Here is a 26,476-nt window from a genome sequence, read left to right as displayed (position 1 = left end):
AAAGAAAGGCAAAAGGCAGTCTCTGCTCTCAAGAATCTTGCAATCTAATGGGGGAGACAACCTGCAAATAACTACGTACAAACTAGCTTTAAGTGGGGTAATAGGATAGGATAGGGAATAATCAACAGATGGCAAGCAATACAAAGACTGAGTTAATTCAAGGACCATCCCAGATGATCAGAATAAATGTGGCACTAGACTTGGAATCAGAGGGCATGGGTAGGAGTCCCATATCCACCATTTAAAAACTATGTGATCTCAGGCAACTTATATCACTTCTGTGAACCTCAGTTCCTCATGTATAAAATGGAATTGGTCAAACTTAAATCCTCAACCTAGAATGGTTATAAAGCTGTGAGTAAAAAGTTTTGTGAATTTAAAAGCACTAGAGAAATTATAGCTATTCCTGAAAAAAATCTAGGCCTAATCTGGGACCAGTCCAGGCCTCCAAAATGAGTAACAGAAACTGGTATTTCAAAGTACTTTATGGGTGACAAAGAACTTTCTTTATAGTGAGCCTATGACATTAAAAAACCCTAAACTTATAAAGGTCTAATTAACAAGAGAGTGGCAACTCTAAATTGATGAAAGGTGGAAGATACCATATAAATCATCTAATTTTCTAATCAAAAGAAGCAGCTAAGGATTTAAACTAGTGGTCAGTTTTGAGTAGCTTCCAATATTTATAGTGTTCTAACCTTGACACCTGCTTCCTGACTATTGACACCACAAAGATATGACCGAGAATTTCAGATCAAATACAATGCCTAAGAAGAAACACAGGTTTATTTGCAGATTAAGTATAGCTGTTCTGCATTCAGCCGCTAGAGTGATATTAAAATCCAAATTTATTTCTGTAGAGAAACTACTTTATATCTCTATTTAGAAATATGATTCTTGGGGGCAGCTAGGTAACGCAGTGGATAGAGCACGAGCCCTGAAGTCAGGAGGACCTGAATTCAAATCCAACCTCAGACCAAACACTTGACACTTACTAGCTGTGTGACCCTAGGCAAGTCACTTAACCCTAATCGCCTTAAAAAAAAATCTCATTCTTTAGCCCTGTTAAACATATTATTTAAAATAATTCTGATACTGAGGTGTTTGTATGTGTGTGTGTGTGTGTGTGTGTGTGTGTGTGTGTGTGTATGTTGCAACTCCTCTTTAATTGGGAGTACTTTGTCAGAAGTTATAAAAAACTGGAAAGGACTCTTAGTGCCTACCAAGTTCAACCCATGCCCTCTATAATGCATCCAACAAAGTCTCTGCCTGGAGACCTTCAGGGACAGAGAAGCCACCACCTTCTGAGGATGCCCATTACACTTCTGAACAGCTCAGGCTGGTAAGAAGCTTTTTCCTAGTATCACCCCAAAATCTGCCTCTTTATACCTTCAATCCATTGCTCCTGCCATTTAGGGCCAAACACACACACACACACACACACACACACACACACACACACACACACACACCCCTAATTATTTTTCTTCATGAAAAACTTTCAAGAACTTGAAGGAATACAGCCAGGTGGCACAATGGATGAGTACTGGGTCTACAGTCAGGAAGACATCTTCCCGAGTTCAAATCTGGCCTCAGATACTTACTATCTGTTGGACCCTGGGCAAGTTACTCAAGCCTGTTTGCCTCAGTTTCCTGATTGGTAAAATGAGGTGGAAAAGGAAATGGCAAACCACTCTAGTATCTTTGCCAAGAAAACTCCAAATGGGGTCATGAAGAATTGGACACAACTGAAATAACTGAACAACAACATTTGAAGATAGTTATCATGTCCCCTTTAACTCTTTCCTTCAGTTAATCATCCTCATCATCACCATCATCATCATCTTAAGAGCTAGCATTTATTTAATATATAGCATACATTAGTGCTTTAAGATTTACAAGGCATTTTATATATGTGTGTGTGTATATATACATATATAGATATAGATATAGATATAGATATAGATATAGATATAGATATAGATATAGATATAGATATAGATATAGATATGATATAGATATAGATATAGATATAGATATAGATATAGATATAGATATAGATATAGATATAATTTCATTTGATCCTCACAAAAAACCTGAGAGGTAGGTGCTATTATCATTCTCGGTTTACAGGTGAGGAAACAGGCTGAGAGAGGGTAAATGACCTGCCCAGGCTATTAAATTGTCTGAAGTTGGATTTGAACTCAGGTCTTTGTGACTTGAAGTCTAGAACTCTAAGTACTTTGCCTCCTAGCTCCTAGGCATAATATGGCATGCCTGTCCACTATGCTGGTTTTTCTCCTCTCTACCCTCTCCAGCCTTTTTTCCTAAAATATGGTGCCCAGAACAGAACATAATATTTCAGCTACGGCTTGATCATGCAGAGTAGAGCAGGACTATCACATCTTTGTGCCTAGATGTCACTCAATACAACTCAATACTGTGTTGGCTTTCTTGTCTGTCATACCACACTGTTGACTCATACTGAGCCTTAAATCAGGAAGTGATAAAAATACTTCTCTTTTGAAGCAGTTGTGGTATATTGGAAAGAGCTCTGCACCTGGAATCAAAAAGACCTGGGTTTTAGTCCAGCGCTACCATTTACCGGGTGGCATGGCACATGTCATTTACTCATTTTGAGTTTCATTTCCCTCGTCTGTAAAATGGGCAAAATAATTCCTCACCGGCTCCTTAACAGGCAGCTTGGAATAGTGGGCAGCATGGTAAAAAACCATGAGCAAGTCTCCACCCTAAGCCTCCGTCAACTGTCTAAGAACGTTAAGGGTTATACATTACAGACTGTTGGCAGAAGGAATTCTCACATGGGGAGCACATTTACAATGTTGTGAGGATTAACTGAGATAATGTGTTAAAGTTCTTTGTAAACTGTGAAGAGCTATATGTCAGTTATTATTATTTTCATAAATAGAAAAGGAAAGTTAAATGTAGAAATTACCTGCTAGGAAAATCACTGACGGGACCAAAAAAATGACATTTTCACACAAATCAGCAACATCAGCATCATCCTATATGGTTTTTCTTTCTATTTCTATTTTGCCAGACAGTCCAGTGTTACTGTACAGAATAAGGGTTCAGTTATCCATAAGGTAAGGAAAGATTCAGGGGAGAAAGGAAACATGACAGAAAGCTCCTCTATAATATGAAAAGCTCAGAAGGCTGAATAAGGCTATTCCTCTCATCAGCCCACAAAGTGATGAGGCTCTCTTCTGTTAAGTAGAGATCAAAGGAGAGATGAAAGTCAACTACAAGGCTTGATGAAAAGCTGCTCTGGCCCTCCACAGCACTCTGATAATGTGGATTGGGAGTCATGGACATAGAGGCCATAGGGCCTCTATCCAGGTTGAGACAGTACTACTGCTGCCCATCTATCATTCCTCATGACAACTACGTGATTGGGAGGGATCACAGGGCATCCAGGTAGGTGGAAAACCTGCCCTGTTCTCAAGGACCTTGCTATCTAATTGGGAAGATAATATGTAAACATGACAAGCTAAATAATATCAAAAAATGATGTTTTGGGCAGTATATCAGTTGTTAAGGGAATCATAAAAATAGATGCTGTAGAAGTTAAGGGAATGGAGAGAAACTTTCACCTTAACAGAGATTAGAGAAGGCTTCAGGGAGGATGCTGGATTTCAGTGGGGGACCTGAAGGATGACTAGTATTTGGATAGCCTGAGAAAAGTAGAAAAGTCATTATAGAAATGATAATGATAATAATGCAGTAGAATAGGTTGTCAATATCACACAAGGTCTCAAAGAAAGTAGATGATCACACACTGAAAGAGCTACACACCTTTTTCTAATTCTGCTACCACAGGATTTTGTAACTTTCTAAATTTTGTTGAGAGACCTAAAGACAATTAGCATTAAGAATTGCTAAACAAAATTAAGAATATGGTGAATGTATAAACGTTATTTTGTTGATCGTATCGTTAATTATCTGCTAAACTTTCCCCTGTGATCAGAGCTCCGCAATAAACATGAAAAAGAGAGATTTCACGTTGTCTCCTACAACCTCTATTCCCAACATCACTCCTCAAATATTTACTATTTTAAGATCCCTCCCCATAATTAACCTAGACAGTTTGAATATGAAGCATCCAGAGGACAGCAACCTGGCTGGTGAAGGGTCTCCAGATTATACAATATGCAGATTAACTGAAGGACCTGGTTATTTTTTGCTTGGAGAAGAAAAAGCTAGTAAAGAGAAAAAGAAAACTGAGTAAAAGAGAAAAAGAAAACTGAATAAAAGAGAGGGCCAAAAATCCTTCACTCAATCCATGACACCTGTGGGAAGTCAACCTGTTCGTGCTATAAAACTCAGGCACAACTGTTTAAAGGGTGGCAGATTACGCACTTTACAAGTATGGCACAGTACTCAAAGGGAAACAATAGCCTCTAAAGTTATTGTACTGTAAACCAGCCTTAAGGTAACAACAAATGGTGTACTTTTCTCCCTTAAGAAAGACTATTTTGTCTCTTGTTAACAACTTTATTAAGTGAAAGAAGAAAACAAAGGTAGAAACCACTTTGTCATTAACAACATGTTCCCAATGCCTGCAGGGTACATAACACTGGATCAGTTATGAAGTTTATTGCCAGTAGCATAAATGTGTTTTTTATCTGGCAACAGGGAAATGTCCAGAGGCTCTGGGATACAGGTGCTTGACAGGAAGTAAACACACAGACACGCACACACAGAGTCAATGCTATGACCACCATGAAGACAGAGTCAATAAAGTCCAGTATCACTGTACAGAATAAGGGTTCAGTCAATACAATTAATAATTCACCAAGGGCAGCTAGGTGGGGCAGTGGATAGAGGACTGGGCCTGGAGTCAGGAGTTACTCATTTTCATGAATTCAAATCCAGCCTCAGACACTTACTAACTGTACAACCCTGGGCTAGTCACTTGACCCTGTTTGCCTCAATCTCCTCATCTGTAAAATGAGATGGAGAAGGAAATGGCAATCCACTCCCATATCTTTGCCAAGAAAATTCCATGAAGGACTGAAAACAACTCAACAACAATAAATACAGTTATCCCAATATAGGCATAGTATGTAAAGGGCAAGCAATATTTCTAACAGCTGTAGTCTTGTAATTTCTTGCTTTATCAGCCACTCTCTCTGTTGTAGACAGTTAAGCTGAGTCTTCTAAGAACCAGCTCCAGAAGCATGTTACAGAATCACAGAATTTGAGAGATGGAAGGAACATCAGTGGCCTTGTCCAACCCGCACACAAAAGGAATCCCCACTAGGATGTACTGAACAAATGATTATCAGCTTCTGCTTGAAGACTCCACCACTTCTCTAGGCAGCTCATTCCACTCTTAGCCAGCTCTGCTTATTAGCATGTTTTTTCCTGACATCAAGCCTAAAACGGCCCCTTTACAACCTCCAGCCATCACTCCTAGTTCAGCCCTCTGCAGCCAAACAGAAAAGTCTAATCATTCCTTCTCTACATGACAGCCCTCATGTCCCCGTTGGGTGTTCTTTTCTCCATGATAAATATGACTAGTTCCTTCCATTGATCTTTATCTTACGCGGACTCAAGACCCTTTATCATCCTGGCTGCCCCACTCCAGAAGTTCTCCAGTCTATTAATGTCCTTACCTGGTGATTTAACCTAGTCAATTATTTCAGCCTTGCAGAAGGAAATTACATGTTATCACAACTGTAATGCTCGTACACAGTGGTGGGAACCAGGAAGTTCCCTGATTTTGGTGTCTGGGGTTCCACTTTTCAATGGCCCATGAATATTAAGTTTGTGTCTCCCTCTGGTCAGCCCACTTGGTATAGATTCAAGAAGAATACTCTTTGTCTTTGTGCTTACAAATGAATGGGGACACTCTCATGACTGGGAAGGAACTGGACAACTTGCTTGAGCTAGAGCTGACATTTGCAAGGAAGAATTGACCTGAGACTAGGTGGATAAAGTCTTGTCTAATACTGGGGTTCTGAGGATCCCCCTGTGTCTGTTCTCAAGGAACACTCCCTAGGGAAGAGGATCATGCTCTTTCTTTTACATGCAAAAATCATTTAACATACTCTCTGACATTAAGGAGCATCACATCTCAAGTAGAAGGGCAGATAGGTGGCTGGAGTCAGGAGGACCTGAGTTCAAATCTGTCCTTAGACAAACAGTTACCAGCTGTGTAACTCTGGGCAAGTCACTTAGCCCCAGTTGCCTCACCAAAAAGCAAAAAAGAAAGAAAGAAAGAAAGAAAGAAAGAAAGAAAGAAAGAAAGAAAGAAAGAAAGAAAGAAAGAAAGAAAGAAAGAAAGAAAGAAAGAAGGAAAGAAAAAAGAAATATTAGGATATTTTTAACAAAGTTACAATCACAACTATATTAAGAGACATTAGGGTAAGTGGTAGGTAATGCAATAGGTGTTATGATAAGTGGATTAGGGACACATTAAAGGTTTTTGAAGGTGGGATTACAGTCAAGTTTTCTAGTTCAAAGGAAATGCAGAACCAAAAAGGTGAGTGAGTGTACACACCAATATAAAATTTAACTGAAGATATGAGAGTTTCAGTAGAACTGTGCTTGGTTATAGCATATAAGGCAGCTAGGTGGCACAGTGGGTAGAGTGCCAGGCCTCGAGTCAGGAAGACTCCTCTTCCTGAATTTGAATCTGGCCTCAGACACTTACCAGCTGTGTGACTCTGTGACCCTGTTTGCCTCAGTTTCCTCACCTGTATAATGAGCTGGAGAAGGAAATGGAAAACCACTCCAGTATCTTTGCCAAGAAAACCCCAAATGGGGTCACAAAGAGTTGGACATAACTGAAAATGACTGAACTGTATATGAACTGTATATAGGCTTTCACAAATGGAAGAGAATACAGGTAGACATCAAGCAGTTTATAAAGGCAATTAACAGAATACAGGAATCATCTACATAAAGTGATAATTAAAATCACAAGAATTGCTAAGAGGATTGGCCAGTCTTATTTTTCAAAAAAATTAATTTTTAGATATATCTTTGTTTCATTAAATACTTTCCAATTACATGTAAAAAATTTACATTCTTTCAAAAGAAATTTTGAGTTCCAAATTCTTTCCCTCACTCCCACTCCATCCCCTCCTTAAGAAGGTAAACAATTTGATTTTGATTATATATGTGAAGTCATGCAAACATATTTCCATATTAGCCATGTTGCAAAACAAAAAACAGACCAAAAAAACCAAGAAAAATAATGCTTCAATCTGCATTCCGAGTTCATCAGTTCTCTCTCTGGAGGTAGATAGCATTTTTCATTATGGGTCCTTTGGAATTGTCTTGGATCATTGTCTTGATCAGAGTAGCTAAGTCTTTCACAGTTGATCATCCTTAAAATATTGATGTTAGTGTATACTCTGTTCTCCTGGTTCTGCTCACTTCACTTTGCATGAGTTTTTATGTGTCTTCTGAGGTTTTTCTGAAAGTATCAAGCTCACCATTTCCTGTACAACAGTATTCCATTACAATCATACGCCTCAACTTGTTAGCCACTCCCCAATTGATGGGCACCCTTTCAATTTCCAATTCTTTGACACCACTAAAAGAGTTTCTATAAATAACTTTGTACAAATGAATCCTTTTCCCTTTTCTTCGATCTCTTTGGGATACAGACCTAGGAGTGGTATTACTGTGTTAAAGGGTACGCACAGTTTTATAGCCCTTTGGGAGCAGCTCCAAATTGTTCTCCAGAATGGTCACGGTCCTATTTTTCTATCTCTAACCGTTGCTAACAATAGTTCCAAGGGACATGCTGTGAAAGGGAATGATTTTCTTCATTTACATCAAACATAAAGGTAATATACGCTTCTGATAGAAGCCCTTTATGAGGGTGGGGGGGACGCGTCCAAAGTTCTAGAGCCACAATTTCACCAGACTACAGAACTCCAGGCATAGAAACTCTCTTTGCTGTTGCAAATGTGCAGTTTGTGTTCTTAGAGAGTTTAGGGGAGCTAAGACACTAAGGGTCATAGCATATGTCAGAGGCAGGATCTGAATTCAGATCTCCTGACTGCAAGGCTAGCTCTCTGTCCATCATACAAGACTACCTCCCCCATCAACTGAAAATTAAAATATAAATAGATAACACTTTAGCATCATCAAAGGCAGGATCTTACTGTTAAACTGTATGACTGTTATAGTTTTAAAAGGATTTTCCTTTTAATTCTGAGATGTTTACTACCAAATCAAGCTTTGACAGACCCCATCTCCCAAAAGCTTATAATCTAAGACAGATAACTATATTTATAAAGATATATCAGTTTCCCCAAATAGATAACCTTAAATTGGGGAATGGCTTAGTATGGTATGAATGGAATGGAATATTACTGTGCTGTGTTTCATTGTGAAGAAACAATAAATATAATGAAAAAAGAGAAGCATGGTAAGATTATATGAACTGATACACACTAAGCAGAACATTAAACCAAACCATGATTACAGTGTAACTTAAACAATGTAAACAATGTAAATTAAAAGAACAACAAAACAATAGAAACAATGGTGCAAAATTATGATAGTCAATCTTGTCAACAATAGCACCTTTGCCCACTTTTTTGGGGGAGAGAAGGGGGAGGCCCTAAGGATGGGAACTATCAGTGAAGAGCAATGTCTATAGACTTTCTCCAATATGAGGGCTATTTTTGCTAATGCCTCATTTTTCCTCTTTTTTTATTCTTTAATAAAAGTACTGACTCTCTAGAAGGAGAAAAGAGGAACATTGGGAAATGTGAGTGATGTAAAAACAAAAGATATAAATAAAACTAAAAAATGTTACAGGATATTCAGTTTCCAAAAGATAAGATCTTTCATCTTAGTTACACATCTAACAAGCCTGTTTCTTCATTAAGTCTTAAGGCCCTGTGAGTCAACCTTATTTGTCACTGCGGAGGCGGGGAAAGAAATTGAAGAGTTATTTGGCTGATCATCTCCTCTTACTACAGGCAATCAGGGTCACTCACAGAGCTTTCATTGACTTTGAAATAAACATAATCTACTGTGAGTTCAGGAGCAATGGGACCAGATATTTCCACTGAATTTAAAATAATGTCCTTATGGGTAGGCATATAAAACCGACCCAAGGAATGAATTCTTGTGATTCTGAGGTAGGCAGCAGACCTGTGAGTGATATAACTTCAAATTAGCAAGGTTTTACAGTATCTGTATATTATACTATGTCAAATCCATTTATTCTTGGACAATTTCCCATCTCTATTCATTGAGCTGGGTGTTTCCAGACAAGGGAATTTAAAGGGATGGAATGGTCTTCCAACAGTACTCAAGTAGGACAGTTTCATTTTTCATGTGAAGAAAAGGCAGAAAGAATAGGAAGTAAGACATAAGGAGTAGAAAATTTTTTGTTATGAGCAGGGAATTCATATCTCTCAATAGTCCACTACAGAGGAGATCTACAATTGCTATTTCTGTAGCAGTAACCACAGAATTAGAAACAATCATAGCTCAATACCACAATTACCCACCTCCCTGCCTACGTCCATCCTCAGGTGACATTAATCAAAATATGTGAGAAACAGAAAATATCTCAGGCATCTCTCAGAAAGCAATACCCACACAGTGAATGTATTGAGTTTTCTATTTTGGCCACTTTTTTTGTAGAAGGTGGGACTTTATTTTTTTAATGGTATTTTGTTTTTTGCCCCAATTACATATCAAGAAAATTTTTAGCATTCATTTTTACAAGATTTTGAGTTCCAAATTTTTTCCTCTCTCCCTCCCCTCCTGTTTTCTGAAAGTGATAGGCAGTTTGATATAGTTTATACATGTGCTATCATGAAAACATATTTCCATAATCATCACAGGTGTGGAAGAAGAAACAGATCAAAAGGGAAAAAAACACAAGAAACAATAAAGTGAAAAAAAAATACGCTGCGATCTGCATTCAGAGTCTATGAGTTCTTTATCAGGATGTAGACAGCATTTTCCTTTGTTAGTCCTTTGTACTTGTCTCAGATCATCATGCTGCTGAGAAGAGCTGAGTCATTCATAGTTGATCATCATCACACAATGTTGCTGATACTGTGCACAATGTTTTCCTGGTTCTCCTCATTTCACTTTGCATCAGTTCGTACAAGTCATTTCAGGTTTTTTCTGAAATCTGCCTGCTCATCATTTCTTATAGTATTCCATTACATTTATATACCACAACTTGTTCAACCATTCCCCAATTGATGGGCATCCCCTTAATTTCCAATATTTTGCCACCATTTTTAAAAAGTCAACTCTAGAGTTAAAAGAGCAAAGATCTGGCAACCATACCAAAAGTCATATAGGAGATGATTGCTTAGAATGTTGTATTCTAGTCCCTTGAGTATGAGCATGAAAGGGGAAGAGACAAGAGGGAAAGTGCTATTTACACTCATCTCTCCCTTCTCTAACCTCCTTTTGTACTTATTTTCTGTATCGAAGAATTAGCACCTCATTAGATACTATCGTATTCCCTAATTGTCTGAAACATAATTTAGCACTTTGTTTCATATTATCTTGTTCACAACCTGATACAAGTATATATCATGAAAGGCAGTGTGGCATAATGGAGAGAGAGAGGGCCTAGAAGCCATGAAGACCTGAATTGCAGTTCTGCCTATGACATACTGGCTTTGTGACCCTAGGCAAGCCTCTCAATCTCTCCTTGTCTTAGGCAGCCCTAGAAGACTTTAAGTGGAAGAGAAGATGAGGCTCTGCATGAGTAGTTTTTCACCAGGAGCTCCTTAGACCAAATAAAATCACAGCTCCAGTCCCTTAACCTAGCCTGTGTATGTCATGCAATAGTAACAACAAAAACTAACATTTACATAGTACTTTAATGTTTACAAAGCTTGTTACATGGATGATGAATAGACTGGGATGACAGCACTTGAGAATTTCCACAGAGCTTTATGAGAGGTGTCAAAGGGGAGGCCTGGCCCACAAAACTCACCAGATTGAAACGTAATTGGGAAATGTTTAACAAAATAAATAAAAATATAATGCAACACAGATAATCTTAATTTGTGGTTTTCTAAGTCAATATATAGGATGCAATGATCCATTTCTATTTGAGTCCGACCACACTGGAGGAGTTGTACTTTAAAGGATCCCAAGCAGATCAATGTCACAAAAGCCTCTCTTTTTAACATCACTATTTCTCCATATGGTTATGACTCATAGAACACCACCATTTCAGATAAACTTATATTACACATGACCCAAAGGGCATAAAGCAGACATATATATACATACATACATATATATACATATATATATGTATATATATAAATATATATATACTCATACATATACACACATATATGTATATGTGTGTGTGTTTTATATTATACATGCATGTATGTGTGTACACATATACATACATACACAATACACATGTATATGTTTTGTGTGTATGCCCTGTACATATACACATACAGATATATGCGTGTGTGTGTGTGTGTGTGTGTGTGTGTGTGTGTGTGTAGATATAGTCATAGTAGGTGAAGTAGGTCATATCAAATCAGCAATGACCTACATACAGAAAAAAATGGCACAAAAGTCGAGGCCAGTATGAGCAGAAAAGTGAGGAGAACTAGGTATGCATAGAGACTGAAGGGGTGATAAATAATGTAGGTCAAATACTACACTGTCACCCTAGAAATAGAAATAAATCTAGAGAGAGGCCACCTGTGTACTAGGCTTATCTTTTAAGGAGGATTTCAGGAAAAAAAATGTGGAGCAAGAATCACACAGGATGAAAAGGCTTCTATAGAAAGGTTTCAATCTGTACTAATTAATGTGATCTGAGTTCATGTCTTTCATCCCCAATGAAATTGTAAACTCCTTTGTAGGTAGGGATTATATCAGTTTTTGAATGTATCTAATACTACCCAGCACAGTGCTAGGTGTTCAATAAAACCTTGCTGGTTAGTTTTATCTATTTCATTCATTCAAAAATCATTGAGTGCCTGCCAAATGTATAACATTATTCTAAGCAATGTAAGGGAGGGAACAAGCATTTGTAAATCACCTATCATGTGCCGGGTACTGTGCTAAGTGCTTTACAAATACAGTCTAATTTGATCGTCACAACAACCCCCCTGAGGCAGGTGCTATAATACTGATTTTATAGTTGAGGAAACTGAGGTAGTCAGAGGTTAAGTGACTTGCCCAGGGTCACACAGCCAATAAGTGTCTGAGGTTCAATTTTAACTCAGGTCTTCCTGACTCCAAGCCCAGCACTCTATCCACTGTGCCATTTAGATGTTTCCCATTTAGATGCTTCTAGAAAAGAAGTAGATACCCAACTCCTCATTTCAAGGATCCTATTATTTTCCTTTCGCTCACAAGGGGTAGAAATTCATAGGACCTTCAAAGAATGTTAAGTAAAAATGAAAATTATGCCCATCATCACAAATAACTTTTAAAAATGCAACCTCAGTATCTTTATACCTGTTCTTTTAATATTCAGTGGCAAAACACACCTTCCCTCACATAAAATCTTTCAGGCCTAATAGAGACCATAGCAAAGACTATGGACAGTTCATGGAATTATTAGTGGCTCAAATACTGACAGGAATTACAAAAAGTCAAAGTGTCAAAATGCATTAAGATTCCACCTAAAGGTCTGTTCTTGTGTTGTTAATTTGGCAATTAAAATGTTTCACATTTTTTCAAATGAGACTGGATATAATTATAAAGACAAAGGTAGCTTTGAAACCACAGCCAATATTTATTTTATTTTTATTACAGCATCACCACTGACACTACATATTTTATCATGGAAATAAGAGCTACTATTATCATTGTCAGCTGTCAAAACACTTCCTGAAAGCCAAGGTCATAAGCCAACACTAATCCAAAGATAATGCGATATTTAAAAATGCAAAACTGTCCTCAGAGCAACTCCAAAACTCTTCTGACATGATGCATAACAGGTTTTGTTCTGTTTAGACAAAGCCTTTTTGGTGCTAGAATAATTAAAAGAAAAACACATGAGAAATCTGCATTTTAATTTACACTATCATTTTCTTCTGGTACAATCCTCAAAGACTTTCATAAAATGAAGTAACTCACACCCTGCCCACCCACCCACCCTCATTCTCCATTCTTATTATTCTCAAGCCTTTGAACAGTGTTGCTGGTTGGCATTTTTGTGATTAACCTGATAACTCCAATGCAGAGAACTGGTTAGAAACATGATTTCTCCCCCCCCCAAAAAAAAAAGATGAGTCAAGCATTCATATCTCAAGGGAAAAAACAGTATTTTTCCAATTAAGCTTTCTTCTGAAGGGATAAAAGCATCCAGAGCAAGCTCATCTCCAGTGATCTACCTCCTTCTCATAATGGGAGCCCTAAACAAAAATAAATACTAAATCTCACTCAAGAATAATTTATGATGTTTAGCATCTTCCTATTCTCCTATCCCCAACTTCTATTAAATTGTTTTTCCTACTGTTAGATAGATCAAGTTCTTTTCTGCTTTTACCCCTATGAAATGGCCACTTGCTTTGTTCAGCTGATCTTCTAAGACGTGTTTTTGTTTCCACAAAAGGTCAAGGTGGAAACATTTAGAAGTCTACTTGAAGCAGTAAAAGTGAAGGTCCACAGGCCATCTTGGCAGTTCTCTATAACTGCACTTTGCCAGTTCCAAATCACCATTAATACTTTATATGTGGCTCCTCAATTACCATCAACCTTTACCATGATATTTTATATTCCGCTAAGATTAACACATTTCAAAGATGCAAAAAGGGATGGTTGATCCTCAGATGACTTTAAATGGTAATTAAAATATAGTATATCAGTCTGCAAAAATTTGGGAAAGCAATATATTAACCTGCTAGACACCACTGAGTGTTATAAAACTAATCCCAGGATTTCAATAGCATGACTACTAGTCTTCATTTGTTTTGCAGTACCATACTCCCACAATAGACTCAAACTGGACTATCTTAACACATAACCATCCTAAACTGAGATGGTGGATTAAAAAAAAAACTACAACAAAACAAAACAAAAACAAAGTCAAAACACGGGTATTATTTGGCATCATGGCTCTCATTCTCCCAGAAGTTTAGACACTTGCAGGTACCATGCTTAGGTAATAATTTTTAGCAAGTTTGGTGTCCTGTCACTATTAAGTCATAGTGCAAGTAAGCGTTGCCAACTATACGAACCACCCGCCCCTCATCAGAATAAGAATAAGCAAGTCTTATTCTGCATTTGACATTGTCTAAGTGAAAGGAGATAAAGGAGAAGGACCCATATAAAGGATGACATTGACCATAGTTGATATCATATTATCAGAAGCCTTTAATGGGAAATATACAACCCACCATTTCACATCTCTCCAAACTGTTGTAACAGGTCTTTTTGGATATCTGTCATCATCTTCTTAACTGCCATGATAACTCTTTGACATGAATATGAGCAGAGATGACTGAGCTTTTCCTACACCATACAAAAGGTGAGATTACATGTCTTTGGTGCTGAGGAAAGTGTTCTGACTGAGAACTACTGAGACTGACGTTTGGATCCTCTTGTACATGTGGCAATTGGAAGAGAAACAAAGAACTGGAATTATGCTAATCTTCTGATTAAAAACATCCCTAACTACTACCCACATTGGAAGCTTAAAACTTTATATCAAGGATCAACCTCCTAAAGTAATAAGTGGTTGCATTCTCTTAGCTTTATTTCAATAAAATGATCAGTGAAAAGCAAACTTATAACCAGAAGTTTTAAATTTCTTCCTCATAAATATAACAAGCACTCAACCAGTCCCTGCAAGGGTTTTACTCTTGACAACCAAAGTGCAAAGAGGATCCTAATTAAGGCATGTTCCCAAAAGACATAATTGTTTCGTATTTGTGTTGTTTGTCCCCATATTGGTGTTTTTTCCTGTTTCTATTCCGCACCTCTTACCCCAAACTCCAATGAAGTTACAGACTTTCTAATATCAGTGTTCCCTTCTCTATAGAATTCCTCTGAACAGTAGTAAGCACATAGTGAACACTCAGTAAAGCCTATTGACTAAGTGTCTGGGAAGTATGTGGTCTCTCATCTAATACAAATGAAGTAACAGGTAAGAGCAAAGATAGAAATGCCCAAAGGAATCCCTCCACAAGGCAAACTGTTCTCAAGTCCTTGTGCCAACTCTGCCCTAGTGGTAGAGACAGCCCCCATCCATTTCAGCTAGCTGCAGTTTCTAGTTAACACCGCTTTGTTTCACAGCCCACCCACGATTCCTGCTCATGTTCACTTTGTGCTTTGTCGGGAGTGGAGGGTTTTTTAGTCACATATGATTTCAAAGGCAGAAGGTGGCCTGAAACAAAATTAATCAATTTCCAACTGTGCCTCGGCCACATGCCTGCTTGGCTGAAGACAAAATCTTTAAATAGCACGGGCAAATTCCCACCAAAATGGCATGTGAGATGAAGCAAGTTGGGAGGAAGCTGTTATGGGTGTAATTCTTGCCAGTTCTAGGTTCAAAGAGTACAAATTTCCAATTGACTCAGCAACAAACAGATAACTCACTAAATCATGACCTAGATGACTGAATTACAACTCATAGTATCTTCATCTTTGGCTCTCCAATTCCTGAATTCCTTACAAAGATTAATTGCTAAGACCTGTTGATGGGAAATATCTGTCAAATCCACTTCCTTCCCTCTCACAACTCACATGCCCACCACCCTTGTTAAGTCCCTCATCATTTTTTTCCTGAGCGTCTGTGATACCATCCTATTTGGTCTCTCTACATCTAATCTCATCCTTTTCCAATCCATCTTCCACCCAGGTGTCAAAATAATCTTAAAGCACAAATTTAAACATGTCACTGCTTTGTTCAAAAATCTTCAATAGCTCCTCAGTGTCTCTAGGATAAAAAAAAGTCTTTAGCTCGACATTGAAAAACCTGTATCATTTGATTCCAACCTATTTTCTAGCATCATTGAATGTGTTCCAGCCCAACTAGATTGAGTTGACACCAGAACATATACTACCAACTTCTCCCCCCATACATTCATCCACTTTGACCCCTTGCCTGGAATGCCCATCCTCCACATTTCCACCTGCTGGAATCCTTCTTTCTTAAAAAAAGAAAAAAGGAAACCTGACTCAGAATCAGTAAGACCTAGGTTCCAATCAGATTACAGAGCTTAACTAGCTGTGTGGGCATTACTAGGTCATTTATTCTTCCAGAATCTTTAGGTTTATTCATCTACAAAGTAGAGGAAATAGATCTATAGTGTCTTTCTCACAGAGTCATTGTGAAGTTCATATGAGATAATGGAAGCAGAATGCTTTGAAAAACCTTAAAACTAGATATGTATTAGTTAAAATAATTCTGATTATTACTATATAATATATTATTAATAATAACATTGATAATTCACAAATAAATGATTAATTGAATTCTGAACAAGTATCTAAGTGGCAACTCCCAATAACAGGAAATTGTGAACTGAATTCAGAATCATATTTTTTTTTCATAAGGGATATCCAATCTGGGTATATCTTCTATGAGGGTATGTATAGAAAAACTAGGAATCATATAGAATGAGAAGGCTTAGAGTTGTGATTTTGCATTTATGGAGGAGGAACCCACACCAATGAAATATTAATCACTATAAAGTATAATAATGATAACAATAACATCAATATTAATGGCTAGCATTTATACAGTACCTACTATACTTCAGGCACTGTGTTAAGCGCTTTACAAATATTATTTCATTTCATCCTCACAACACCCTGAGAGATAGATGCTATTATTATCTTCATTTACAGATGAGGAAACTGAGGCAAATAGGACTATATGACTTGCCAAGGTTGCCAATATCTAAGGCTGGATTTGAACTCAGGCCTTCTTGATTCCAGCACTCTATCCACTGCATTACCTAACTCACAGCGAAATAATTCCTTATACCAAGCAAAACCCACCCTCAAGTCCAATTCCAGAGCATTAGCATCATGACCAAGGGGCTGAGTAATTGGGTGCTATGCAAGAATACCACAAACTAGCAGAAATGCTTGTGATCATGGGTTTGACAGACTGCATCTCTACTCTAGGGGTGAGACTAGTTACATTCAGAGATTCTCAGAACTGGAAGGCAGACTATTCATTGAATTTCTCCCCCACAGCAACTCATGAAAGAGTTAAAAATACAAAATGGCCTTAAGTCTAGTGCCAGCCCTTCTGATTCCAATAATAATGATAGTAGAGTGACAGCAAAGAGGATAGAGGATGATGAAAATCACAGTTTTTAGCCTAGCTGTGAACATTAACTCAGCTGTAGGTACTTTCAACAGGGGGCACAATACTAGATGAACTTCATCATGTACGAAATGGACCCCAAGTTAAGATCTGCAACAACCCCATTGTTTTAGCCTATGTGTGAAAAAGAGTTTTAGTGGACCACAGTTTCAATGTCACTCAATAGTACGCTATGGCAGCCAAAACAACAACAACAATAACAACAACTATAAAGAACTTTAGCATTAGGAGAGGCATTGCTACAAGAAAAAGGGAAGCGATACTACCACTGTTCTCTGCTGTGGTCAGATAACATCTGGAAAACTGCGTTCAGTTCTAGGAATCACAATATAGGAAGGAAACTGATCAAGCTGGTTTTAGATAAACAAATAATCAGTTAAAAGAACAAAATAAAGATGAAGAGATTATATATAATTATAACAATTCTAACCTTGGAAAAATGGTAAAAGCAAACATATTTTCTCTACCAACATTTCCTGGGAAGCTTTGTATTTTGTTCAGTCATTTCAGTCTTGTCTGACTGTGACCCCATTTGAAGTTTTCTTGGCAAAGATACTAGAATGGTTTGCCATTTCCTTCTCCAGCTCATTTTATAGATGAGAAAATGGAGGAAAACAGTTAAGTGACTTGCCCAAATCCACACAGCTAGGAAGTTTCCGAGGCTGAATTTGAACTCAGATCTTCCTGATTCCAGGCCTGGTGTTCAATCCACTGTGCCACCTAGCTATACCCTTCTAGAAAGTTTAACTTCTGCAAAGCCACAGTAAGAAGCCCAGAAATTGCCTCTACCACCAAACAGCTGACCTCTGCCAAATGGAAAGATATGGAAGCTGAGGACAACACCACTGTAGACCAAAAGGTAATCCATAAAACATTATGGAGGAGAAGCACACAAGTAGTATCCTCTTGCAAAACATCAAATTCATCACCCAAATTGTCAACAAAAACAAAGAATAAGCCACAGAAAGAATAATGTGAAACAAAAGGAGAGAATTCCTTTCTGGTTGACATCACCAATTTTTGTTGTGAAGTTAAGAATTTGTTGTTCAGCAATAAGGAATTCACCACAGTGGCCTGACACGTAGCTCAAAAGTTCACATCTTATAATGTTAACGATATTGCTATTGTCATTGTTATTAGCTTATCTATAGCGATATTAAGAAACACTTCACCAAAGCCCTTGTCATACCATGTTTATAGTGTTCTACTCATCCACTCATAAGCAACTCTATCCAAAAAACAAAATGAAGTTAATTTGAGCTGCATTGCTATCTGAGCCTACCCCGACTCCTGCTTTCATTTCCAAGTTCTTATAAAACATCTGTTCAATAATTTTGCCAGCAATACTAACCTGTAGTTTGTCAATCCTATCTGTCTGTAAGCCATAGAACTAAACATTTTGAAGTCTGGGACATGGCCCTTCTCTATAAAAATGAATTTTTGAGAAGTCCAGTTACAACTGAATTGTGCTATTCATGTGGCTTTCAACATTTTCCAAAGAAAAAACTCATTGGCAATGAAGATAAAGTATCAGACAAGTGATTCCAGGCGCATATTTGTTAAGTCCCTATAATTTGTTAAGGAAGTATGAATCACTGAAAACAAAAAAGAAACAGTCCCTGCACTCGAGAACCTTACATTCTGATAGGGAAGGATATACAATGGATCCACAGAGAAGCAAGTGCAAGATAATTTTGGGATGATGCAAACCACCAATAACCAGGGGAGTCAGGAATTGTTAGGAATTGGCACCTCAGTTGAATCGTGAAGGAAAAGAAGGAAAAGAAAGATTCAAGAAGTTGAGAGAAAGAGGGAATGAATTACAGGAACAACCTGTGCAGAAGAATAGCCATAGGAAATGGAAGCTGAGTTTGGGAAACATCTAGCTAACCAGTTTTGCTGGAACATAAAGCAGATGATAGATAGCAGTAGAATGAAATAAATCTGGCAAGTCATCTGGAGCTACATTGCGTAGGGTTTTAAATGCTAAAAGTCTCTTGATTTCTTTTACTGTAAGCCTTTAAGCAAAAGCTGGATGTTATTTTTGTTCCAACTCTTCGCAAACTCATTTTGGGATTTTCTTGGCAAAGATAGTTGATCGGTTTGTCATTTCCTTCTCTGGCTCATTTTACAGGTGAAGAAACTGAGGCAAACTGGGTTAGGTGACTTGCCCACGGTCACACAGCTAGTTAAGTGTCTGAAGCCAGATTTGAACTCATGGAGATAAAGTCTTCCTGATTCTAAGCTCAGTTCTGTATCCACTGCACTACCAAGCTATGCTCTTTTCAGGTATAAGTTGGAATTGATAGCCTCTCATTTGCCTTCCAATTCTGAGATTCTATGATTTGGTCAGGCCAAGTCTACAGACAACAGTGAGACACTGCAGATTTTTAGGTAGGTGATTGACATGATCAGATCTGTGCCTTAAGATTATTTTTACAGCTATGTGGAGGAAAATGGGGGAAAAAACTGAAAGGAAAGAGACTAATTAGAAGGTTACTAAAATAGTTCATGCCAAAAGACATGAGGTCCTATCCTCAGATAACATCTGTGCTAAGTGGAGAGTTGGAGACAAAAGTAAAAGATATAGAGGAGGCTAAGAGGTAGATAGGAAAATGGAATATATCTAAGAGATATTACGGAGGTTGATTCATAAAGGCTTGTCAACTCACTAGACATCTGATGTGGACTAGGGAAGTCAGGGTGTCAACCTGGGTGACATGGGACAAGTAAACTGTTTGCCCTCTTAGACACATTCAATGAAAGCTAGTTACCCTGAAAAAGTCTATTGTCCTCAGATGAGATCTTTATTTCCCTTAAAAGTAGCACAGTTATGTCTCCCACATTTCAGGGTGTTGGGGGCAGTATTCTCACAATCTAGAAAATCCACATAAGATTTTTTGGCTCTCCTTACCAGAGAACATCTGATTTTTTAAAAATTTTTCTTTTATAGGGTGCTTACAGTGACTTATTGTAAAATTTGGGCTAAATATTTGGTCATAGCCTCTGTGTCATCTGCTGGCCTTCATGTGTTGTCTGTGTCTTACACAAAACTCCCCAAAATTTCCCATTTGATTTCTTATGCCAATCCGTGACATACGGAAATCACAATGGGGAAAGTGGTGATGTGGAAGGGATAACTGTATACATGTACTAGTTCACATAAGTACCCTGAGAAAAAGGCAAAAAGCAGACAAAGGCCAGCATCACCTTGCTGGTAGAGTACCAATGTTTTTAGAAGTGTTATCAGGAAAAATGGCAGTTGAAAAGAGAGTACTGGTGCTTTACCAAACCACTACCTAAGTGGGTTCACATTAGAGAATTGTGTCTTTGGAGTTATAAGGGGCCTTAGAGGTCATCTAGTCTAACCTCTCATTTTACAGATAAGTCCCCTAAAGTTTAAGCACTGTCAGAGACTGTCAAGTTTCCTTCCTACTGTCACTTGAGAGACTAGGCATGGCCTGGTTAAATGAAGCAAAAAAAATAACTTGACATCATACGCCAAAGTGGAATAGTGCACAGATTATTAGTAAAGTCCTCTATCTACTACATGTCAGGCTGCTTTTCGCTAGGGTGATAAGTCTGACAACTTTAATCTGCCCATCTATCATGTTTATTATCAATGTGTCAAACTAGGATGTAAGCATGGCTGAAACAAGCTCTTCGTTCCATTCATTTCCCTTTCAGACTTCTGATTAAATCAAATTGGAGCCCTATGTCTGTTGACAGCAGGTTCTGAAGCAGAAACTCCTTGAAGACTGATGCTGGTGACACTGGAGACAGCCTTGGGCCACAAGGTCTGCCCTAAACTGCCAAAGAATTCAATACAATTGTAAAGAACATTTGTCTACAACTAACAGATTCCTGCTAATGTTGACCAAAGTCTGTATCTTAGGAAGAAGACTAAAGCCTGCCTCAGAAGAGTAGTATTTTTTTCTTTTTTATTAATTTATTTTGATTTATCAACAATCACTTCCATAAGTTTTAGTTTTAAATTTTTCTCCCTCCCCAAGACAGCAAGCAATCTGATATAGGCTATACATATACATTCCTATTAAACATATTTTTATATTAGTGATGTTGTAAGTAAGAATTAGAACCAACAGGAAGAACCACCAGAAAGAGGAAACAAAATATAACAGAAGAAAAAAAAAAAGCAAATAGTATGCTTCAATCTGCATTCAAACTCCATAGCTCTTTCTTTGGATGTGGATAGCATTTTCCATTATGAGGCCTTTGGAGATGTCTTAGATCTTTGCATTGCTGAGAAGGGCTAAGTCTATCAATATTAGTCATCACACAACGTGGCTGTTACTGTATACAACATTCTCCTGGCTTTGCTCACTTCATTCAGCATCAGTCCATACAAGTTTTTCCAGGTTTTTCTGAAGTCAGCCTGTTCATCATCTCTTATAGCACATTACATTCATATACCACAACTTGTTCAGCTATTCCCCAATTGATGGGCATCCTCTCAATTTCCAATTCTTTGCCACCACAAAAAGAGCTGCTATAAACATTTTTGTACATGTGGGTCCTTTCCCCATTTGTATGATCTCTTTGGGATACAGCCCTAAAAGTGCTATTGCTGGGTCAAAGGGTATGCACATTTTTATAGCCCTTTGGGCATAGTTCCTAATTGTTCTCCAAAATGGTTGGATCATTTCACAACTCCATCAATAATGCATTAGTGTTCCAATTTTCCCATCTTCTCCAACATTTATCATTTTCCTGTTTTGTCATGTTGGTCAATCTAATAGGTATGATGTGGTACCTCAGAGTTGTTTTGATTTGCATTTCTCTAATCAATAGTGATTTAGAGGATTTCTTCATATGACTATAGATGGCTTTAATTTCTTCATCTGTTTATATCCTTTGACCCTTTTTCAATTGTGAAATGACTTGTCTTCTTATAAATTTGACTCTGTTTTCTATATATTTTAGAAATGAGGCCTTTATCAAAGACACTGGTTGTAAAAATTCTTTCCCAATTTTCTACTTTCCTTCTAATCTGGGTTGCATTGGCTCAGTTTGTGCAATTTTCCATTTAATGTAATCAAAGTTGTCCATTTTGCATTTCGTAATGTTCTCTATCTCCTGTTTGGTCATGAATTTTCTGTTCTCCATAAATCTGATAGGTAAACTGTTCCTTGCTCTCTCAGTTTGCTTAACAGTATCAGCCTTTATATCTAAATCATGAACCCATATTGACTTTATTTTGGTACATGGTTTGAGATTTTGGTCTATGCCCAGTTTCTGCTATACTCTTTTCCAGTTTTCCCAGCAGTTTTTGTCAAATAGTGAGTTCTTATCCAGATGCTGGGGTGTTTGGGTTTATCAAATATCAGATTATTATAGTCATTGACTACTGTGTCTTGCATATTTAACCTATTCCACTGATCCACCACTCTATTTCTTAGCAAGTACCAAGTAGTGTTGATGATTGCTGCTTTATAATACAATTTAAGATCTGGAACGGCTAGGCCACCTTCCCCTGCATTTCTTTCCATTAGTTCCCTTGATATTCTGGGCCTTTGGTTATTCCAAATGAATCTTGCTATTACTTTTTCTAGCTCTATAAAATAATTTTGGCAGTTTGATTGGTATGGCACTGAATAAGTAAATTAGCTTAGGTAGAATTGCCATTTTTATTACAGTAGCTCTGATGAGCAGCTACCCACGAGCAACTGATATTTTTCCAATTATTTACAACTAACTTTATTTGTGTGAAAAGTGTTTTGTAATTGTGTTCATATAGTTTCTGGCTTTGTTAAGAGTAGTATTTTTAAAGAGGCTTACTTGAACTCTATTCATGAATTCTAAGTTCAAAATAACAGTTGAAAAATCAGTCATAGGACTGGAAGAGTCCTCCAGTGATTGGCCGTGCAACCCACTTGTCTGTTAGCAAAGGTGATTCCCAAGTCACTCCAGGACAACAGTTATTTATATTTTGATTTAATTGGTAAAGAAAGTGAAGTCTACCTTTACTAATTTCTCACACTGATTCCACAACAATTAAGCTACCTAATTTCAAAATCAGTGACAATTTCTCTAACTTCTCATTATTGACAGTGCTAAGATTAATATGAGTGGAAGACTCTACTACACTTCTATTCCACGCCACACTGGTTTGTTCTGAAAAGAGAATAAAGTTCATACCTTTCCAAAAAGGAATGTTCTTTTTGTGGTTCTCTGTATTAAAGAAAAAAGTGATACTGGATTAATAACCCTACAAATGTCTGCTGTACTTCACACCCCCAAAAAAAAACTCAGATGTCAAAAATTTAAATTCTTTAATTGCATTTCATAAAACCAGATAAGGCAACTGAGGTTTTTTTTAATCCTTTATCTTAAACTAAATATTCAACTCAGCAATAAAGCATTTAAAAAAAGATATATTCCTGTGGTATTGTTCCTATCCCCGTCAGCCATGGTTTTGTTTAGGTGTAAGTGCTAATTTTTCATCTTAAGATGTGAAGAGAACATTTAATTAACACTCAAAATGACTTATGTAAAAGAAAATATTAAGAGTTAGAGAGCTCTTGTAGCTTTAACTAACAAAAGGCCAATATTTCTTGAAAAGCCAATATTTCCCAATTACCAGTGAGAGCTAATCTCCATTGACAGAAGAAACAGCTTTCTAGAATATAATGGAAAACCCAGCTAAAACATTTGCATTCCCCACATCCCCATCCAAATTAGGTTCCCAATTTACCTGAACTATGTGACTTGGGAACTACATATTAAGCAGAAACAAAACTTTAACTATTTCTTCAGTTCTAATAAGAAAATCTTCTTCTGAACCAATAAAATAATCATTCTCTAGACTCACCTTTGTGCATTTCAGGAGGAAAAAAAAAGCAAAAGCAAAGCACTAATTTGAAAAATCATAATTTTAACCTTGTATTCCTCTCCCTTATTCCCGAACAACTTGACCCAGCAAAAAATAAATATCACACGAGTCAGAATTCCATAGGCAGGCTTGTATGTTGAATCACTGCATGATTCAATTTTGCCCCTGCAGTAAGAGCACTAATTTTAAATGCTGGCAATTAAGCTCTCATACAAGGGAGGTAATCAACAGGAGACTCTTGGAACAAATCAATATTCTTCACAGAAACACAAAGATGGAGAATTTGGAATAGTCTAATTTTATTTTCACCAGAACCTTATCTCTGCTAAGTCAACATATGTGTGATAGTAACCTTTATACTCTCAGAAGCAATCAAAACAAATACAACAATGAACCCCAAGAAGAGAACAGCGATGGGACAGAGTTGAAATTCCTCTGTCAGATTCAGCAGCAGCAGCTCCTGTGGTCTCTTTCAAATGCTCACCCTGAAACTAGTAAAATGAGGGGAGAGGAGTAAAGGAAGGACAGCCGATGTTGTCCTTCTGGGTCAAACTAGACGCCCTTTTAAATAAAGTCAAACTAGAGAAACCCATTAACTCATCATCAAAAACTTCCAGGAAAAGGCCCAGATGGATGGCTTTGCAAACAACAATGCAGAAAGTTGGACAAGTCATTTTATCTCTCAAAGCCTATTTTTTTCTCATATTCAGAAGAAGGAAGCTGGACTAGATGATCTCTTCTTAGCTGCCTTCTTTCAGTTCTAAAGGTTTATGATTCTTTGATTATAAGTGAGACTCTAGAAAAGCAGAATGGAAGAAGACATTAAACATTAACAACATTCAGAGAAGTTAAAAATTAGTGGTCTAATGTCATCAATTTATCGCTTCCAGCTTATTTTTTGATACCAACGCCATCAGACTGAAAGAGAAATGCATAGAACTTTGGAAGATCCCGGGTGACTAGATAATAAAGAATTGCATCCATAGAGAGCTTTAAGGTTGATCATCACAAGAACTCTGTGAGGCAAGTACTCATTTAATCCCCCAATTCAAAAATGGGGAAACGGAGGCACAGAAAGGCTTAAGTAATTTGTTCAGGATAACACAACTAGTAAATGTCCAAATGCATCACGCTACATTCCTTCCTGCATGGATCTTATTATGTCAGGGGTGTGGTATTTTCTACCTTTATCAGGCCCTCACTTTGATTTCAAATGGCAAGTAGCCTATAAGGTAATTTTACTCTGGTCATAGTGTTACAACTCAGAAAATAACTTCTTCCTTGGAGACTTCAATCTCAGTCCCTTTGGATGGAGTTAACCAGAGCTACTTCAAAGGACAAGGATAGACAGTAATAACTTCCTCTGACGGACATATAACCCAAGAGAACAGCAACACAGCAAAAGAGCAATTTGCCTCCCACTACATGCTCATCTCAGAACCTGCCACGCCTTCTCTGCTTCCATCTTCCTCTTTCCACTTCTGTCTCCATTTCTCCCCAGCTTATCTCTTTCTTGCTCTTCTTTTTGGTGTTTGATTGCTTTTGGTTTTTTTGGTTGGGCAATGGGGGTTAAGTGACTTGCCCAGGGTCACACAGCTAGTAAGTGTTATGTGCCTGAGGCCAGATTTAAACTCAGGTCCTCCCGAATCCAGGGCTGGTACTCTATCCACTGTACTACCTAGCTGCCCCTATGTCTTGCTATTCTTAACATCTCCCTCTACATAAAGCTGTGCAGCATGTTGGCAGATGGTAATATTATCATCATTGCCATTATCGTAACTCTTGACTCTTGACAATTTAACAACAATAATGCCTTATGTTATATAGTGCTTTATAGCTTTCAAAGCACCTTCTTCCTCACCAGGGGTGGGGAACCTGCAGCCTCGAGGTCACATGTGCCCTTCTAGGTCCTGGGGTGTGGCCTTTTGACTGAGTCCAAGTATTACAGAACAAATCCTTTTATTAAGGGGATTTGTTCTGTGAAGTTTGGATTTAGTCAAAGGGCTGCACTTGAGGACCTAGAGGGCCTCCTGTGGCTTCGAGGCTGTAGGCTCCCTATCCCTGTCATATAGTATCTTGGTTTATCTTAAGAACAACTATGTATCCAGAAACCCAAGGTTAAGTATTTTGCTTACCTATGATCACACAGCTAGTAAGCAGTGGACTGGAACCAAGCATCTACTGACTCGTACTCCTTTGTTCTTTCCAATAAGTTAGACTATTGGAATTGAGTAAAGAAGCTCCTCTGGTTTATTAGGCCTTCAGAGAAGTCTTCAGACTACCTGGAGGGAAGGATCTCTTATCACATTAGGACAAGGCCACCTCTTGAA

At 37.7% G+C, this 26,476-nt stretch overlaps 1 protein-coding gene across 9 annotated transcripts in view; it reads right to left on the bottom strand.

Moving 5' to 3' along the window:
- The window catches only part of LDLRAD4 (low density lipoprotein receptor class A domain containing 4), a 578,389-nt gene that overhangs the window by 377,056 nt on the left and 174,857 nt on the right, over positions 1–26,476 (bottom strand). The window contains exon 4 of one of the 9 annotated variants that reach the window (XM_020985592.2): positions 23,453–23,485. The exons of the other annotated variants lie outside the window; for them this stretch is intronic. The gene's annotated coding sequence lies outside the window, so the exon portion shown is untranslated. The remainder of the gene's footprint in view (positions 1–23,452; positions 23,486–26,476) is intronic. 9 annotated transcript variants of the gene reach the window in all.

This window comes from Phascolarctos cinereus, unplaced genomic scaffold (assembly GCF_003287225.1).
Source record: "Phascolarctos cinereus isolate Bilbo 61053 unplaced genomic scaffold, phaCin_HiC Scaffold_4;HRSCAF=312, whole genome shotgun sequence".
NCBI lineage: Eukaryota > Metazoa > Chordata > Mammalia > Diprotodontia > Phascolarctidae > Phascolarctos > Phascolarctos cinereus.
This window is presented reverse-complemented; position numbering and strand designations above follow the sequence as displayed.